This window comes from Melanerpes formicivorus, unplaced genomic scaffold, assembly GCF_026170545.1.
Source record: "Melanerpes formicivorus ecotype bairdi unplaced genomic scaffold, bMelFor1.0.p_v2 SCAF_4, whole genome shotgun sequence".
Lineage (NCBI taxonomy): Eukaryota > Metazoa > Chordata > Aves > Piciformes > Picidae > Melanerpes > Melanerpes formicivorus.
Genome location: NW_027142356.1, coordinates 23,048,501 through 23,067,611, shown reverse-complemented (window position 1 = coordinate 23,067,611; position 19,111 = coordinate 23,048,501). Strand labels below are relative to the sequence as shown.

General features: G+C 39.5%; 1 protein-coding gene across 2 annotated transcripts in view; it reads right to left on the bottom strand.

Annotated features, from left to right (window-relative positions):
* The window catches only part of FBXW7 (F-box and WD repeat domain containing 7), a 181,735-nt gene that overhangs the window by 139,710 nt on the left and 22,914 nt on the right, over nucleotides 1-19,111 (bottom strand). Inside the window, exon 1 of one of the 2 annotated variants that reach the window (XM_068137286.1) lies at nucleotides 718-735. The exons of the other annotated variant lie outside the window; for it this stretch is intronic. The gene's annotated coding sequence lies outside the window, so the exon portion shown is untranslated. Of the gene's footprint in view, nucleotides 1-717; nucleotides 736-19,111 lie in introns of those variants that run through there. 2 annotated transcript variants of the gene reach the window in all.

Below are 19,111 nucleotides of genomic sequence, written 5' to 3'. Positions count from 1 at the left end.
TGTTTGAGGGCACCGAGGCAGGTAGTTCCGTTTGGGTTTTTCATACTTAGAACCAGATTTCTGCTTCTAAAGTGCAGTATGTTAGAAAAATTACAATATCTAACAGCAGTCCACAAAGAATTGTTGTATATTCTCCTGTAAGCACAGACTTGGACTACATTTAGCATGTATCAGATTCTCAAGAAACGAATAAAGCACATGCACTGATATGTTTTAAGTGGCTGTTGGGAAAGGGGATACATTAACATGCACAAAGTTGGCCAAGACAATTTCCAATTCTACACAGAAAGCATTTTACAAAGAATCCGGAATCCGAAGAGTCAGTATTTTAAAAAGTCAATTAATTTCCAATGTTACTGGAAAATACAGTTAGAGAAGTTTTTAGTCTCACAAATGAGACATTACATCTTTGAGCATCTAGCAATTTCAGAGCAACTCAAGGCTGCAATCAAAACACCCATTAGAGTGCTCCACATTTCAGAACAAGCAAGCAAGTGGTTGTCAGTGCAGCCAGTAAATCACCTGATCCTATTACAAAATCAATTACTGCAGCACATTTCTATTGCTACACAACCTGATAATGGCAAAATGATACTGGATAGCTACTGCAAGGTCAAGAAAACTGCTAAGAACATCTGAAATTTGTCTTTTTATCATGTAAATCCAAATTATACAACATCCTTTTAATGGTATAGTTAAAATTTAAAATATAGTTACCTTCTTCGGCTGATTGAGACATTCAATGGATAGTCTCTGCAACTGCTCTGATGTATGACTGCAAGACAGAAGATTGGAGCAGCAGGTCGAACAGCCCAGCCTCTTCATTAAAGAAGAAATAATGCTGCAGGCACAGCCACACATTGACTTGCTCATCAGACAAGTTTATTCTTAAAGAAATTAGGACCAGTACTGTCCCATAAACACTCAAAACTGGCCAGCTGCCTCATTCTGCAGCTCCCTGGCTGAAATTAAGACTGCTAAACAGAAAGAGAAAGAAAAACAAACAAAAAAACCCCAAAAAACTGTTTCTCAAAAAAACCCCAAAACAACGTCAGCCAGTCTCACCAGCAGGTAATACTTTGCATTTTTAAGCAGCGTCGTTTTCCCTCTACTCCTCTTTGCAAAGTAAGATGCTTTTGAAAGACAGACAGCTGTCTAACAGAGGAGTAAATTCAGTGACCGTCATCTCTCCAAACTGCTTGCTGACTACTCCTTCTGTGGCTCTTGTCACTTCAGGTCTGTTGTACTGAGAAGCACAGCCTACCCAGCCTGGGCCCCGGCCAGGGCAGCTACGCCAGCAGCCGACAGCCCCACCCCGTGCAGCCCCATGCTCGCCCACAGCATCCTGCGTGCTGGCCACGGCCTCCGCTCCCCAGCTGCAGCAGGTTATTGCATACGTCCAGAGCTGTCAACCTTTTGTAACGCCCCTGCTTGAAAAGGACTTTCCAATTACACAGAAGAACGACAAGACCTGTCTGACAGCTACACTCTGAGACAGGCTATTTGCAGTGTCTGGGAGAGAAAAAAAAAAAAACCAACAACGTAACACACACACACTAAGAAATGTGCTTGAAAAGTCAGAATGCATGAGAAAAATGCTACCCAGGTGTACCAAATCCTGAACTAAGAATGGCTGCTACAAAGCTACATGATTGAGAACATCACTAGGAAAAGCCAACAGAAACTAAACCCAGGAAAAAGGGCATGTGAGAGAATTTATAGTAGATGGTCCAGAGACACCGCAACCAACTACAAAAGCAAGTTAGAGGCAGATCATATAAGCAGCTTTAACAAAATCTTGAAAGAGCCCTTTTTGGCTGTCAGAAAAACAAAAAAGGCAAACTAATTCAAGCAAGCAGTCATAAACAGGTCTTCTAGCTGTTAAAAAATAATTATGCTCTGCTCAAAATATAATATTGAATACCTAGCACATGTAAATTAACAGTGCCAGAAATGTTTCCTCATTTTCCAGAGATGCTAATGCAGTAATCATACATTTCTTTTTCATTTCCATAAGAATACAAAAATGCAAGTAATATTGTAAAAAGCTCATTTTAATTGGTTTAAGATGGTATACAATACTATTTCTGAAAGCAGAAGGTCTCACATTAACACAACTGCTTAACCTGATTATGGGATAATCTGACTTGAAATAATTGTCCTTTATATTTATAAAGCTATCAGTGCTTTTTCAAATGCATCCTCTTTAGCAAAAGGTTAAGAAAAATATGAGTGATGTGAAAGCAGATGACATTACTGGAGTCACAAAATAACTTCTCATTTTCACACCGTATTTAAAGCTTAATTTATCTCCTGCTCTGTCTCCCCTCCCCTTTACTATTTCTCTTTCCCCCTCCCCTTCCTTGGCTTAAAACTGAGCTGAGCCTCTCCCAGCCTCTCCCTTCACCTTGCTCTGCCCTTTTGATATTCGTGTTAAATCAAATTCCAGTAGTATCTATATGCAAGCATGCACAACATATTGAACAATAATAATAATAAAAAAAGCCTTCTGAAGATAAAGGCTACAGATGCAAACAAGCAAAATCATGCAGTAACCTTTTACTCGCCTGCTGGAGGTACTGTCTGCTGCACAGAATTTTAAATCCTCATCTGCAGATGCAACTGAGCTGGTACTGCCAAGGACTTTGCTCTTTCTGTGCTGATTCTACACAACTGTTCATCGAAAGAGCACTTTATATAGAAAATTTAAAGTAATATCAGGTGAAATTACTGAAATGGCTTGAAAGGAAACAACTTAAAAAAAGAGGCAGCTACAGCTCTGTCCAGCCACATTTCAGAGATATGTCAGACACATTAGGGGAGAAAGTCTTACTGCTGATGCATGCTTGCCAGCAACATGCAGGATGTGGAAGCAGAGAGAGCTAATGAAAAAAATTAATACACAGATTTAAAGTGCAAGGATCATGATCTAATGCTCAACATTTCACACATCCTTCATACCACAAAAATCTCTCTTCACAAGCATCTATTGTTCCTAAAGCTAAGGAAATGTTAAAAGCAAACCCAACACCCCCCTACTTCAAATCCTGGTGTCTCAGTACACTGCAGACCAGTTCTAATATAAATATTCTTAGTGTACCTGTATTTCTGATAAATAGATGCAGTAGCTTTTTCCTTTGGCAGCAAGTACTTAAGGATTACACAGACATATTTCTTAACAAGAAACAGGATAAAGGAAATCATCAATATTTGGGATAATGGTTTCACATCTAATAGGGTTAGAAGTACAAGGGTACTTCACTAGGATTTGTATTATTCTTGCTAGAAATGATGTACCAGCAGTGAAGCCTGCTATTCATTATTTATGAATTTTTCCCCTCAGTCAGTTTCCTTAATGTACTATTGATCTCAGGGTGGATGCAGATAGAGCCAGTGACTGGCAGCCACAGTTTCACAGATTAAGTATCTGCAATATAAATTAATACTGTCAAGTACACCAAAGCAATATCACTGTGGGATTTATTTTTTTGGCCTACCTATGGACAGTAGAATTGAAGTCCAACTCATAGTGACAAACTTACTAGAGATGAACAAACTTTTCTCCCCGCACCAAAAGCATCTCAGTGTCAAAACACAGCCAGCCCTGACTATTTTACACTAGTGTTACCACTATACTTACTGTCTTCTACTTTCCTAATGCCTTATCAGCAAAAAATTCAGTACATCTTTACTTCCTATGATATGTTTTGCCTGAAGTTAAAACTGCTTGCTATGGGTTTTTATCTGTTATTTCCCTGCTTTTAACTAATGTATGAAATGCATAATGCTATCCTTGATAATGTTCATTAGCAAGGCAGTCAGAATATACACTTGTTTGTCCCTTTTTGCTCTATATGTTCAGTTGCCCTTATTGCAGACAAGCAAGGAAACAAGCAGGGGAAAAAAAGAAAAAAAAAAAAAGGCACAAAGAAGGAGAAAAGATAAATCACCAGAATTTCTTCGATGGACTGAGTGAGTCCCCCAGCCACTAGAGCCTTGTCTCATTACCTAACTTCCCTATACTTCACTCCCTAGGAGTCGTTGTACTTGCCTTCATCTGGCCTGAATAATTAAATAAAAGAGGGGGGAAATAATTTAAAAAAAAAAAAACCACACACATACCTCAAACAATCTCCAACACCTGCTAAAACAATGTTTAAGTCCTTTATATCATCTTCCAGCTATGTGAGAGAAAAGGTTTAGCCCATACCCTAAGTGTAGTCTAATGAGGGTAATCAGTGTGAGGCTTGTGAGGATGTCTCCTGAAACAGCAAATGATCTAGTGGCAGATTTCTGGATGCCTTTTCTAGTGGTCTTAAGGACAACAGATTTGGCTTGGGAGCTAAAAATCACTTAGCTTAAGTAGTGCTGTTGATAGACATGTGGTTCCTGGCATTTGATAGGAGGCTGCATTAGAATCAAGAACACAGGCAGCAGCAACCACTCACATCAAATTACACACAGAGCTATTACAGCTAAATGCAGGGAACATCTGCACAGTTGTTCCTGTCCTCCAGTCTCCCACATGCACTTACAGCTTTAATAAGGAGTCTCTACCTCCCCTTCTCTTCTCACCTATTCCCTAAAAGAATCTGTACAAGACAGTTTTCTGCACAACACAGGAAAACAGGTGGAGATGATAAATCAAGTGAATATAAGAAGCCAGTAATCCTTCCAGTAAAGGCTTCACACCACTGTATATTACCTCCTCATATTCAATATGCTAAAATACCATCTCCTAAGTATTAAATGTATTGTAATAGATATAAACATATACCTGTTTTCAACAGCTCATGATTTTCCTCAGTTAGAGGGCTGGGAAGCAATCTGTCCTAAGCACTTAGCTGACTGCCAAGCTACAACCCAGTACTGAAATAGTTAATATAACCCTCTGTGCAAGTACTGAATGATTCTCTTTCTGAGCTCTTGTTTCAGGCTATCTGCTGATTTAAGAAGGGAACACTATTAACTTATGCTTGGCACTTCTTTTTTGAAGGTGACTTAATTATGGGTGCTACCGCTTTTCAAACAAAGGCAATGAAAAAGCAAACAACAACCCAATGTAGTACTGTAACAAATATCACCAAGGTAGCAAATGGTTTGCCATTTGACTGCAAGTTCCAGAGACACTTATTTCTATTACTACTGATGGAGATGAGGACAAAGACAACAACTTCACAAAATAGCCACACTCCCCACTGACAGCATGGTAATTTTTCCACAAGAAGCACAGCATAGTAACTAGGCAATTCCTGCTACACCCTTGGAAATGAATGCTACTGACCTGGTGAGGCTGAAACACGAGTCTTGAATAGTGGTCTTCAAGCCATTTATGTAGGGTTGCCACAAGTTACTTAGCCCACAGTTCCCATCTGACCCCTGGTCCCCTTGTCACGCTGAAGCAAATGGGGAGGGATGAGAACTAAGGATGTCACCTTCCATTTATATGTCATGAAAGCCTGATGATTGCAGAAAGTGTCAGGCCTGCTGCGTATGTGCAGACTGATACCACTACCTATTCACAGGTGGGTCCTGTCAAATCACAAGAGACTACACTCTTTTCCACGCTGCTGGAAGTAGTATGACATAATCCAGCAAAGTACTTTTAGAATACAGAATTAATCAGGTTGGAAAAAACCTTTGAGATCATTGAGTCTAACCTATCACCCAACACCATCTAATCAACTAAACCATGGCACTGAGTGCCCCATCCAATCTCTTCTTAAACACTTCCCCTGATAGTGACTACACCACCTTCCCAGGCAGCCCATTCCAATGGCAAATCTCTCCTTCTGGGAAGAATTTCTTCCTAACATCCAGCCTAAACCTCCTCTGGCACATCTTGAGACTGTGACCTCTTGTTCTGGTGCTGGTTGCCCCTGAGACAAGACCAACCCCCACCTGGCTACAACCTCCCTTCAGGTAGTTGGAGACAGCAATAAGGTCCTCCCTGAGTCTCCTCTTCTCCAGGCTAAACAACCTGGGACCTGCCCTTCCTAAATCCATGCTGTCTTGGCCTGATCCCTTGGCCATCCTGTAAGTACTGTGTGATTGCACACAAGATGATCTGTTCCATAATCTTGCCTGGCACTGAGGTCAGGCTGATAGGTCTGGAATTCGCTGGCTCCTCCTTCCGGCCCTTCTTGTGGATGGGCATCACGTTGGCCAGCTTCCAGTCATCTGGGACCTCTCCAGTGAGCCAGGACTGCTGGAAAATGATGGACAGCACCTTGGCCAGCTCATCTGCCAGCTCTCTCAGCACCCTAGGATGGATCCCATCCGGTCCCATGGACTTCTGGGGATCCAAGTGGCTGAGCAGGTCTCTTAACTACTTCCTCCTGGATTACAGGGGAACTATGCTGCTCTCTGACTCCATCTGCCAGCTCAGGAGGCCAGTTGTCTGGAAGACAACCTATCTTGCTATTAAAAATTGAGACAAAGAAGGTGTTGAGAACCTCTGCCTTTCCCTCATCTTTAGTTACAATATTCCCCTCCATGTCCACTAAGGAGCGGAGGTTGTCCTTGCCCCTCCTTTTGCCATTAATATATTTATAAAAGCATTTCTTCTTGTCCTTCACAGCAGAGGCCACTCTAAGCTCTAAATGGGCTTTTGCCTCTCTAATTTTTTTTCCTACATGACCTAGGAATATCCTCAAACGTTTCATGGGTTACTTCTCCTTCCTTCCAAAGATGATACACCCCTCTTTTTTCCCCCTTAATTCACCCAGAAGATCATTGTCCATCCAGGCTAGCCACCTGCCCTGGCGGCTCATCTTCCGGCACATTGGCACAGTCTGTTCCTGCACCTTCAAGATTTCTTTCTTGATGTAGGTCCGGCTCTCCTGGACCCCTTTGTTTTTAAGGGCTGTTTCCCAAGGTACCTTCTGAGTTAGTTCCTTGAGTAACCTGAAGTCCGCCCTCAGGAAGTCCAGAGTGGAGGTTTTGTTGCTGCCCCTCTTAGCTTGACTGCATATTGAAAACTCAATTATTTCATGGTCACTGGACCCCAGACAGCCTCCAACCACCACATCTCCCACCAGCCCTTCTCTGTAAAAAGGTCAAGCAAAGCCTTACCCCTGGTAGGCTCACAAAGCCTAGAAAGCACAGGCAAAACAGTTGGCTCTCTAGTACAGAAGTTACGTCTCCATTTTTCATCACACTCTAAAGCTAGACCTATAATAGTAATAGCCAGAATTACTAAGATCTTTAAAAAAGTATAATTTACTCTCATCCATAACCTAGGTCTTCATGGAGCTGCAGTTAGAAGCCTGTCTTATAAAATTCAGTTTTTCAGCAATATTTCTTAAAATGCCAAAATAAACAAAAACAACAAAAAAATGACATGTCAAAATGAAGAAACACAACATTTATCCATGTCTGAGTATTATGGAAAACAGACCTCCACTTTCTGTATTTTATAATAGCCAATTTACCAGCCAATTTCAAAGTTCAAGAGAGAAGTACAAGACCCTTATAAACATCATTGTTCCTGCTACATTTTGTGTTGAATCAAGACCTGTAACAACAATGAAGCTATTCTAATCTTCTGTGCTCTTCAGGCTGAAGGAAACAATTGGACTGGCCTTTAGTACTTTTAAGACAGAGAACTCATAGATGACTGGTTATATCTAATGAAAGCCTACAACATTAACATAACCACTATCACATAACAGAGATTTCTTATGCCACTTCTCCACTCCGGCCTCACCCTCCACCTACAGGTTTACAGTAAGGCAAAATATTTACTATAAATATTACCTTCTGTAATACTCTATCTGAAGTCCTCATTCACTGCCAAATGTGTTTTCATGACCCCTTTGGAAGTCACAGTCTGGATCGTCCTGAACGGCCTTACCACAGCTACAGTTATTACAATCTGTATGAGTGAGTCATGTGGGAAAATGCTAGCTTAACACCAGAAGGTTATGAACATTTAAAAAGTTATTTTTAATTTAGACAGAAGTTCATCACAACACACAAATATGTTCTATGTCTCTGTTAACTCTGTGGTGCAAAGCTGGGGCTCATTAATAAGAGAACTACATTTAGCAGCTGAAAAAGTTAACAGATATTACAGGATAGAACAAAGCACTTTGCCTATTCCTTTTTTCATGTGGTGGTGTTAGGTTGACAGTTGGACTCAATGATCTTAGAGTCTTTTCCAACTGAAGTAATTCTGTGATCAAGCTAGCAATCCTAGAAGAGAAACTGTGTCCTCCAGCTTAAAGAAAAAGAGGTCATCCAAAGCCATCAGTGAAAGTGAGCATTTCACAAGCTGTACTTCCTAGAGGATACTTTGCATTTCCTTGACAAAGGTTAAGGGAATTTCAACTCTGAAACGGCTGAAAACAGAGTCCAGTCTGATGTGAGATAAACAGAAATTACATTCTTTATCTTCTGCCAAATGAAAAGAGGTAGCAAAAAAATCCATATGCATATTGATGCAGCGCTAAATTTGTTCACAAAAACATACAGCATATCAGTTCTTGAACTGGGTTGAGTAATAAAGAGCAACCTACAAGGACATTCCATATTTATGACTACTATATACTGAATTTCTTAACATACCTTATAATATTTCATCCATTCAAAAATCAGAGACTGACAGTAAAAGTATGGAGGAAACAGTGAAATCTTTTCTAAACTATCAAATGCATTTATAATCAATTTATCTACAGAAGAGAAAACAAAAGACAATTACCTTCTTCCTACCTTTTTATGCCATAACATCTATTTAAAGCACAATCCTTAAGTGAGTGCCAGAATGCAAAACTCAAGCACTCTCCATCATTGAAGACACTAGCTAAACACACACTACCACAGGCATATTAACTCACGCTACAGCCACATCTTGAATTTGCTGAACTAGGTTAACCTAGTATCAGTGCTCACCTGAGGCTGCTGCAGCCTGACAAGCACTGGCAGCAGACATACTTATGCTAGCTTCAAGAGTGTACTTCATTCTCCTCTTAGGCATTTCCATCCCTATGTCATCACTGGCCTTGTGTTGGCACATGAACCTACACAAACTCTCCAAAGAGTTAGTTTTAATCTGCAGTAGTTCTGAAATCTAGTTACCTGCAGAAATGCTTCAAAACTTCTGGAAGCCAAGAGGCAGAAACAATCAAATTTATTTTGGTAGCATTGCCTACTTTCAAGTATTCAAAACCTGTAGCCATATTCAAAACTGACAGCCTAACACTAGTTTTGATCTTAGCTGCACTGTTGTTTACGCTAGGTCACACATCCTTTCATCCCTCATTTCAAAACCCTCTCCATCCCACACTGTGAAGAATATGGAGAGGTATATCTGATCATTTTGTCTGACAGGGTAGAACAAGGAATTTTATTTGGATGAAAAATTACCTAGGAAAGAAAGTCAAAGATTATCAATATAAATCACTGTGCTATGCTACACATGATTTCATCAACAGTACAGAAAGGTGGATGGTGTCATTGTTGGTAGAGGAGAATGGGAGAGAAGCAAGGGACCAGGAAAGACTGGGAATATTTGAGCCAGCAGGGTTATGCCAGGAATTGAAACACAACCAAATCCATGGATGTCATACACTGTACTGATGAAATCATTTGGTGCTCCATTTCTGACTTCCTTGTCTATAAAACAGGACTAACACTTACCATGCTTAAGGCAGTCTGGAAAAGTTTTAAATATTACGTGATTTACTTCCTAACTTCATAATAAGAGGATAGAAGACAATGCATACAATTCTTGAAGATGGGACAAGAAAAAAACAGCTAACAGGAAAAATAAGTCATTTCCTTTCTTTTTGTATAATCAACATACAGATGAAATAAATGTTAAATATTTTGTCAAGAAGGAGCAGGCTTATCAGAGAGACAGAAGCACTCAAAACTGAGAGCAATAAACTTTCTGAATCCTGCTCCGAGGAAACTGGAGCTGGATGTGCTTCAACTTGCTGCTCAAACCACTCCATCCCTTTAAAAGTCCACCGCTACCTTCGCATTTAAGCAGCAAACAGATGCACAGCATTTCAGGCAAAGAAAAGTTGACTTAGAACCAGTACCCTAGCCACACAGGATAATTGGCCATCACATTCTAAACTGACTTTTATTATGTATTATTAAAAGAAGATTTTACTTCTAAATGACAATTAGATTTTGCGTTTTAAGACTCATTATTTTCTTGGATGCTAACACAATTCTATTAATATCAACATGTGAAAGACCAATTAAGCAGTGAGGTCACAATGCGGTCATCTGTGCACAGACATGTATCTCTCTGCAATCACTTATCAGTAAGAAGCTACTGCAGATGAAGCAAGCCACACAAAGTCATGTAAGGTTTTATAAGTTAAAATGATTAACCGGAAGCAGAAATATGCATACAATTACCTTACAAAAGGTACACCTGCTTACATGCCTTCTCACAGTTTTTATTTTTATAATTAAGGGAAAGTATTTTCTAGTTCTGAACACAACATCCTTGGTCCCAGAATATCCAATTTACAAGCCATCTTTAGAATCTATAACATTTACTGGTTTTCAAACTTCAGGACGTACTTTCTCTTTAAAACAGTACCAAGATGCATTTGTTTGTCTACAAGTACATGCAAGAACCCTAAATTACAACCACTTCACCTTCTAGGTTGATGAGCAGAAAAGCTCAAAAAAACTCCCCTAACAACTGAGATCCTAAAGGACAAGCAGTTTATCTTTCCTGATAGAATCACAACATTTTTTGCTTCAGACCCAGAACACTAATTTCCTGACCTATGGCATACAGAAAAATGAACATGCTTTACAAACCCTTGACAAGCATATTTGAGCTAATTAACAGATCACCTGCAGGCACCATTAAAAAACACCCTGAAGATACAAAACCATATTATAATACAGCATTACTATTTTCATAATTTATTAACTATATAGTACAAGTTGAGCTTTTACCAATATGTTCACCTGCAACACAATGGTTTTTCTTAAAGATCTTCATCTAATGGGACCTTTATACCATCTGTAGAGCAACACATGGCTGATACACATAGTATGATGCACCAAAAGCAACCCATTCCCAGCTCATTTTCCTAAGGGTCACCTTCAAGAATAGCACAGTATCTTGTTAGACCAGATAGAAATGGAAGTTTTCTGTTGTTTGGGGGTTAGTTTTCTGCCTCTTTTATTTAGTTGAGAGTGGACAAGAAGACGACAACGACACTAAGATCTTGTAGGGCATAAAAAGAGTCATTGTAGTGTAGTTGCCATTCAAATACGTATCTCATTTTATTTGTAATAGCACTATGACTAGAGTGCTTAAGGGCACAGCCAAGGTGAAGTCTTGTTTTGCTCACACTTTTTTTTGTCTTCCATAATATAACTAAATCAAATTAAATGTTTTAGTTAATTAAATCAGTGTAACTGAATTATCATTTGCCATTTACACCTAAGAATTTATAAACTAGGAAATTCCATCCTCTTTCTTTTCATTAGCTGGTGTAATAAGGGGTGTTACACCTCTTGCCTGTCCTGCCCCTTAAAGCACAAGTCTGGTCTTACTCTTAATTCTCTATCCCATTTCAGCTGCAATGCTGTTATGATGGGCTCAGGATTTCCAGTATATCCTGTGTCTCATGCACTCCATAACACAAAAAAAGTAAAGAACTCTTCGGCACTAAACTTTCACAGTATCACAGTATATTAGAGGTTGGAAGAGACTTCAAGAGATCATTAGGTCCAACACCCCTGGCCAAAGCAGGATCCCTTAGTAGTCTGCACAGGAATGCATCCAGGTGGGTTTTGAAAGTCTCCAGAGAAGGAGACTCCACAACCTCCCTGGGCAGCTTGTTCCAGTGCTCTGTCATCCTCACTGTAAAAAGGTTTCTCCTCATGTTGAGGTGAAATTTTCTGTGTTCAAGTTTGAATCCATTGTTTCTTGTCTTATTACTTTGAAAGTGGTATAAAATAAAGCACATATAATTCAGGCACAAATACTGGATTTCTCATTAAGATTTAAATCAACAGGACTTGGAGAAATTCTCCCATATTCACAGAATGCTAAGGGGTGGAAAGGACCTCCAGAGATCACTGAATCCAATTCCCCTGCCAAAGCAGGATCACCTAGAGAAGGTCACACAAGAGCTTGTCCAGGTGGGTTTTGAAGATCTCTAGAGAAGGAGATGCCACAACCCTGCCGAGCCTGCTCTAGGGCTCCAGCACCCTCACTGTGAAGAGGATTTTTTTCTCATGTCAAAATGGAATCTCCTGTGGTTGGATTTACATCCATTGCCCCTTGTCCTATCACTGAGCATCACTGAAAAGACACTAGCTCCATCCTCCTTATAGGTACCCTTCAGATATTTGTAGGCATAGATAAGACCCCCTCTCAGCCTTCCCTTCTCTGGACTAAACAGTCCCAGGTCTCTCCAGCCCCTTCATCATCCCTATAGCTCTTTGTTGAACTCTCTCCAGTAGTTCCCTGTCTCTCTTGAACTGGGGAAACCAGAACTGGACACAATATTCCAGATGTGGTCTCACTAGGGCTGAGTAGAATAGGAGGACAGCCTCATTTCTTGCAACTTTTTAACTGATGTATCTTCAGTGTTTCAGGTTTACATAAACATTATACTTCTAGACTTCAGTACCAAGGAATTACTTTATTAAAAACACACAGGTAATATTTGTTTGCAGCATTGTGTTTATTCAGTGACCTTATCCATGAAGGAGTGCCACTATCCCTCCAAGCATTACAAGGCCCAGATACGTCATCGGCATCTATGGCTCTGGTTCACTGAAGTCGAGTTCCCAGACTCTTTAACAACCTGACTTTGAGTATTCTGAGTTTCAGTGGTCAGCCCCTCTTTTAGCACAATGCTCCCCAGAGCTGCCTCAGAGCTTGCCATTACTGAATGCAATGTGGACCTTTCACAGCAGATCACAGAATGGTTTGGGTTGGAAGGGACCTTTAAAGGTCATCTATTTCAACACCCCTGCAGCAAACAGGGAAATCTTCACAAAATTAAGGAAGCATTTTTCTGCATTTTTTTCCACAAACGAATAATTTTCTACTAAAGTTTATATTGAGCTAAATATTTCATCATGTTCCAGTATAGCTGGCAAATCAGCATATATTTCAAAACTTCAGTAAATGAGACAACTGCAAGTAAATTATTAATTATTCATATTTTGTGCAACTGAAACAGAATTATGAAAGCAGCTTTCTGACCCAAACTAAATTGGTGCTTGTTTACTTTTAAAATGCCTGACTGTAAATGGCAGCAGTTAAGGAACTGCTTCATAAGCAGTTCAGTCCACAATGCAGACAGAGATGTTCTGTAATATCATTAGCTGCCTCCATTAAGACCATCCCAGAAAGCAGTCTCAGACTGAGCTTCATCCGTAAACTCTCCTGCAAAAGAAAGTGGCAGTGGCCACCATCATGGCAGCTAGGTTGCTTTGGATCAGGTCAACATCAGCTGCTTGTCAGGGTTATCTCACTGGAGGCAGGTAATCCTCCTGAAGGCACTCAAGGAAAAAGCAGTGGGGAAAAAAAAAAATCTCTTTGCAGGCATTAAAGAATGAAAGGCTTACATCACTAGCTGCAATGTTCCCTTACAAAAAAAGAAAAAGGCTCAACAGCTAAAGAATATTTTGCCTGATGTTCAGCTCTGCAGTAAAGTAGAATAATATGCATGAAGAGCCCCCTGGGAACATACTTGTGGTCTCCCAAAGAAAAGAAGGAACAATGTACATGAAGTTACTAATTTGTGTTCTTTGAAGTGTTAAGTTAAAGAACAGAATTCTAAATTCAATTTTCAATTGTTATCTAGTTAATTTGCTAGAAAACACCCAAGATCTTTCTGTGGATAACAGTGTATTAAATATAGTTTCATTTAATTAGTCAAAAAAGCATGCAGCTCGATTTGTGTAATGTTTCCTACTGCTCAAAAAAGATAAAAATATTTTTTAAATGGAGTTCCAAAGATGGGAAGAAAAACCCACCCCAAAACAAACAACTGCGACCCCAAATAAACAAGAATTACTGCAACAATTTCAATGGTGTTTAAAAACAAACAAACAAAAAAAGCCATTATTTTTGGATGCATGCCCCAGGATGCCCTGTTTTTAAGAAGTTATTACTTCTTCACCAAGAATGCTGGGGTGGGGAAGAGTGAGGGGGGATGGGTGTATGTATGCTAAATTCTTAACAGAAAGCTACTTTTGAAGCTAAACCAAAGACAACTGGCAACCTGCTGGGCATCTTCACTTCTGTAACTTTTAACTAAGCATCAAAACATCAAAAATTGATTTTTATGAAATATCTTTTGGAAATAAGTTGTGCATTATTTTAAGGTACCTTCAGTTTACACATAGATAACACAAGCACACAAAGGTCCAAATAAGGATCAGACTTGAAGGACAGATGAAAATGCAGAGACTGCAAGGCTGGATTCCTGAAGTAAGTGTGACCCCTGGCCAAACTCACTAAGAACAGCTCCTTTTAAAATGTCTATTCATTAACTACCAAGGACTACTGATTTGTATGTCTAGTAACTGCTAGCTGGCAGTTGAAGGAAAGTGTGAGAGGTGTCCATGCTCCCTTCCACAACTTGGATCTTCTGTGGGACCAGAATTCAAGAGTTTTAGAGCACAGCCTGCTTTGTATTAGGCAGCACAGACCAAGTGAGAATTTTGCATAGATTCTGAAATCACAAAAAAGTCATTTTAACAGCAGACAGAACAATGAACAAAGAACATGTCACTGTAATTTTCACCCTTGGCTTTACTAAAGACAAACTTTTCTCTGTATGCCAAAAATTCTAAATGTTTACATTTGAAAGCTATAACTTGTGTGCAGCCAAACATATTCCAACACTAATTCATACCAGACAGAGAAGCTTATACCTTACCAGTGCTCAAATTTATTCAGGTTCTACAGAAAGTCCAAACTATTAATTTTCATGCCTTAATAGGAGTAGACTAGTAATTCTCAGATACTTTCACATGTTATGGGCCTTTTACTGTCACAGAAAAGTAACAAAGATGTAAACTCTAAACAATTGACAATCTATCCCACAGAGTGTCTTCTGGCATACTTTTCTTAGAAGCACACAATGATGGAACTAAGGCTATGGATGTGAATTGCAACCACAGAAAGTCTGATTATATGTTCTAAAACAAAGTTTCACATCAAATACTGAAGCAAGCTTTCTAGAGAAGCTGTGGTGAATCTGTCCCTGGAGATGTTAAAAACCTTATCCTGAACAGCAACCCTGAGCAACTTCATCTAAGCTAGTCCTGTTCTGAGTGGGGGGTCTGAACTAGATGACCTCCGAAGTCCCTTCTACTCTAAATTGCCTTATAACTCCATGAAACTAAAAGGAGGACCAGAAGAGTGGAAGCATGGGGAGGGAAGAGGTCAACTGTACCATATTGTAAAACAATACATTAACATACAAACACCAGTACCCAGACTGATGATTGATTTTTGCCTGTAAAAAATGAGTAAAGGGTTGTAGAAACTTTAACTCTGCCTCACCAGTGTTCTTTTGTCCTGTCTCCCCAGTCAAAAAAATCAAGGCTTTTCAAAATGTCAATAGATGGTAGCATCTAATTAACAAAAAGATCAAATCTCTAATTTCTTATGAAAAAAGTCACAGAAGACTGACAGAGCTTAAGTGAACTGTACTAGTATCAATAATCCAATGATTTATAGCTGACTGCCAAAATAGGAAGAAGGCATAAAAGCTCTCAAAATAGCAAACAAAACAGAACAAAACAAGGCAAAAACAGTATTTGATATGATGGAGATGAAGGAAGACAGATGAGGCCAGTACACTCTAGCAGGTAAGAACAGAGGTCATCAAGGTGAGGCGCACATGAAATCATGGTCAAGCCAGTTCAAAGTTTTACATCCTCCACAAAGAATGGAGTACATATATATTCAGAGCCAGGAGGCTTCTCCTGCAGCTGTGCACATGCCCTAAAGCACATCCTAACATTCCGCCCAAAACAGAGAGACAGGAAAACGCAAGGTATTCCTCACACGGCTGTTCAATGCTGCAGTACAGACAGGAGTCAGTAAATGCTGATTTCTTGACTCTCCATTGCATTAGTCCTCCAGCACTGAAGCTTTGGTCCCTAGTACTGACTACACAGGTTTCCATTCTGCCCACAAAATGGAAAAAAATATTACTTTAGTTTTGACTTAGGGGATCTCCAGAGGTCTCCAATTGAGCCTTCTATTCAAACAATAGTTCAATACTACATTCAGACCAAGTTGCTCAGGGTTTTGTCCAGTCAGGTCTTGCAAGCCTCCAAGGACATGCTGGAAGGTTTGTGCTTTGCAGTGCAAATCTGTCAATACATATAGATGCTTACCAATTAAGGGCATAAAGAAAAAGGGAACACTGTAAGCAGAACTGAAATGGAAATCAATAAATGTAACTGCCTGTGCAATTAGAAATGCAAGAGAAAAATCTAATGAGTAAGTGAATTTCAAAAATCCTGTGTTTTTAAGAATATAAAGTGTTACATGTTCCTGGTGGGTGTGTGTATACACAAACAGAGGCTTTAGATGTATATATACAAATAACACAGAAAAGACTTCAGAATTACATGAACCAGCATAGAGCCAAAACCAGTTTGTGCCAGCAGTCATCGTATCTCCTCCACTGCCTCCTGGAAGCATTACTCAAGCACTGTTGAAATGGCTTGTTGTACGAGAATAAAATTCAGCATGCAGCAATAGTCTGAGTTGACACTGCAAGACTGCATTTGAAAAGGCCTTGATAAAAGGCTGCTGCAGCAATCATGATGCCAGATGATGAGAGCTAGGCTGAGAGGTTTAACTATGTGGATAGAATACGAATCTCTCAGATTTTCTGCAGGGAAGAGTCAGGGTGATTGCGTAAGAAGCAGTTTTTTCCTATGTGGAAACACAGGGTTTTTTCAAATCTGTATTGAGACAACGTGGAGATGTTGTATGAAGGAGCACACCTGTGTTTCTGGCAGGCTTCTACCCAGTGGGCTGTTACAGATACACAGACAGTTTATTATCAGTCAGACATCAAATTACCCCTTCTCATCTAACAAAATGCAGTGGGGTGGTGCTCCTCAGAGTATTGCTTAGTTTGGCATTGCCATACCAGCAAAGAGAAGCAGAGAAAGATCTACCACAGGGAGGAGCTGTAATCACAGCCGATTTTAAATCCTTACCTTCCACTACAGTGAGGCAAACCTGAGAAGAGTTTCCATTCCTGTACACCAGATTCTGCCAACCAGACAGAATCTGCCTGCTTCAGTAAACAGAACAGCAACTGAACGAGCATGAAGAACTAATTCTATGTTTTATTAAATAGAAGTCAAGCTTAAAGTCTGTCATTTGTTTTATTTCACAGGTCAGTCCAAAATTTCATCTGAAGCAGAGAGAAAGTAGTAATCCAAGTACAGAAAAAAGCCACCAGCTTCCCTGAATCTACAAGTGTGAGAATCAGTTTATTCATAACATCACTTTCAAAAAAGAATGAAGTACTGCAAATGGGGAGGGGGGAAGTATCCTCAAAATCCCTACTGATGTTTATTCCTTTAACCACACCTTCACAAACTAGACAAAAGAAACACTTCAGTCCTCACCATGTTGCAGAAGGCACTAAATTGGGTGGAAGTGTTGATCTGCTCAAGAGTAGAAAGACTCTGCAGACGGATCTGGACAGGCTGGATCCACAGGCCATGGTCAAATATATGAGGTTAAGCAAAGCCAAGAGCCCAGTCCTGCATCCAATAGACCACTTTGAAGCTGTTGGTCCATTCATATATTTAAGACACACACACATATATATATGATTTCACAAACCACTGATCCAGACTGTGGAGTGAATTATCACAAGGTATTGAATAGGCAGACAGTTCTTGAGACAACTTTGAAATGACACTCAAGAAGAACAACTCTCAGGTTCTCAGTAACTTGCATAGTGACACAGTTTTTTTGTGCAACACCTGAGTAAATCTGTGCCTGCATCCAGATCCATATGCAGTACTGTTAAATTATCCTTCAAGATCTTTCAGACCTGTGGCCATCTAAATGTTGCATTCATCACATGTATCCTCCTGTTTTAACTGGATAAAACTCAATTCTTTACAAGCCATACCAACAACTTCCAATAGTTTGAGGTATTATATTATCAAAATAAAGCAAATTCCAACCTTGCCAAAAACAAAGAAAGAAAAAACACACACCAAAATGTTACTATAAGAGTTGTCAAAGTCAGTAAGTCTAAACTATGAAAAGACAAAATATTTTTACTAGGCAACCTTCGAAAGAAGAAGTTTATCAGTAACTTTATCCATTTCCCACAACTGCAGCGTTATTATCATTTCCAGCTTGGCTATCAACTCGTTTAGCCCATGACATAAAATTCTATCTAACTAATATGAACGAATAATGGAAGCATTTATAAGAGAAGGAAGGGCTGTTGACTTTATACTTCCCATTTGTTTGCTAACAAAACATTCTGTCTGACTTTATAAAATAGCAGCACTTGGAATGAACAAACAGAAAAGAATTAAAACAAATGGCATGCAGTAATCTCTCCCAGTAACCATCATTTCAACAGAGAATCAAAGAAAGGTAAGGGTAACAATGAAACTGACTTTACATTGACCAAACATGTAAAAAGAAATAATAATCAAATACTGTCTTTGCTAAAAGAATACCACTATAACAATCTAATCTCAGGAATATTTCCTTCCAAAAATCTGGACGCCCTTTATACAAATTCTCAGACTCAAAGAGAAAAATCCTTTCTAATGGCACACTGCATGCTATACTCTCCTGCTGCCTGCTGTTTAAATTAGCCATGACAGGATTAAAAAAAAAAAAAAAAAAAAATCTGTGAGCATTCTGTGATCTGCAAAACCTACAATTAGAAGAAAAAAAAAAAAATTTAAACCAGCTGATGAGCATTAGAAGTAAATTCAGGTGTTCCAGACACCAATGTCCAGCAATATGGGGGGTCCTGCAGCTCTGCTTCTGCTCATGTTCAGGGATTGTAATTCTACCCACACAAAGCAGAAAGATCCCATTCCTTCATGCAGTGGTAACAGGAGCATCTGTAACAAGTACTATTTTTAGAAG